The sequence below is a fragment of the Photinus pyralis genome, unplaced genomic scaffold, assembly GCF_008802855.1.
Source record: "Photinus pyralis isolate 1611_PpyrPB1 unplaced genomic scaffold, Ppyr1.3 Ppyr1.4_LG9, whole genome shotgun sequence".
Lineage (NCBI taxonomy): Eukaryota > Metazoa > Arthropoda > Insecta > Coleoptera > Lampyridae > Photinus > Photinus pyralis.
Genome location: NW_022170878.1, coordinates 5,291,425 through 5,293,001, shown reverse-complemented (window position 1 = coordinate 5,293,001; position 1,577 = coordinate 5,291,425).

Below are 1,577 nucleotides of genomic sequence, written 5' to 3'. Positions count from 1 at the left end.
ATTTCTAAGACTTAATAAACTAGATAGAGAGAGACAGAGAGATTCACTTAAACAGCCTCGTTCACGCATCTTTCGCCCTATTTATTACAATGTGAGGAGTTTAAGTGATTACGTGTAAAAAAACAGGAAAAAAGGCGAAGTATCCTGAAGGTGAAAAAAAAAGTGGTGTGATACGTCACACGGCTCCCTTTACTCGGGATGATTATAGTAAATGTGTGAACTGTAGGCGGCTTCTGTGCCGAACCGCTTCTTACAGAACGGGCATGGATACTTAGACCCGCTGCACTGGTTTTTCTTGTGAAAGTATAGGTTAGACTTGTTCGCGAACGGTTTCGAGCAACTCAGGCACCGGTAGCACTTGGTGTCGCCATCCATGGCGTTCGAGACCTGCGCCATGTTTTGCTTGGAGTTCTGTTCGACCATCGATTTTATGGTTAGATTGGGGTTGTTCTGTACCAGCTTCATGATGCTCGGATCGAGTTTGGTCGTATGCGACGAGTTCGGAATGGGCGTGATGCTAACGGCGCCGATCGAGCTGGGATAGTTCGTCGGCGAGGGCTGCTCGTGTATCTCGACGATCGGCTCCATCGGTTCCTGCTTGATCTTGATGTCGGCGAACTTCGCGAACGACTGCACGCCGCCCCCCATGTTGACCATCTTCTTCGCGAGATTGTCCGGCCGCGTCTTGATGATGTTGATGCTCTTCCGCGAGAGCGAGTTGAGCTGCTGTAGGGCCGCCTTGTGGATGCGCATGTGGCTGTTGCGCGAGTGAACGGTCGGAAAACACGAGCTGCACATGCCGCACTCGAAGCCGCGATTCGACTTGACGGGCGGCGGGGTGAATTTCTTCATCTGGGAGAGCGGCATCTCGAGCTCCTCCGCCGGATCGTCGGCGTAGGTGCCGATCTCGCGGACGCAGTTGCGCATAGGCCGTCCGGTCGGTGAGAATTTTTCAGTTTCGCGTTCTAAATCGAAACATTAAATTCTGTGTTTGCCTACATACAAGTCATAAACGAACTCAACAGATAGCTAACCCAAGAAAGTCTAGCTTATACCATCACAAACGCCATCTATTTCTAAAAAGTCACTATTTTATTATTATTATTATTATCATTAATTATCAGATAATTGATTAATTGTGGAAACCACAGTCATTTACCTGCATTTTATTTTCCTGTGACGTCACAGTTACATCAGCTGTTTGAGATAAGGTACGTCTATTATAATATAATTAAATTAATCATTAGAATTGTATAATGATTTAACTTAGATTTTTCGGTTAGGAATTGTTTACTTTATTTAAAGTGTAACCTATAACGTTTGCATCATAAATAAAGCAGACCTACATTTTACACTGTTTATTGATTTGAAGATATAATTCAGCTAACGTATCGATTTTGATGGGAATTTAAATTTGGCGCTTTGTTTTAGCCCCACGTTCCCAATTCTTCTTAAATGTACCCAAATTAAGTTTTAGATATACCAAACCACATTAGCTCTTTACTACAAAATACGTTACGGGTATGTATATAGGCAGTCAAAAAACGAAAGTCCATGCAACGAGTTAATAACCTAAG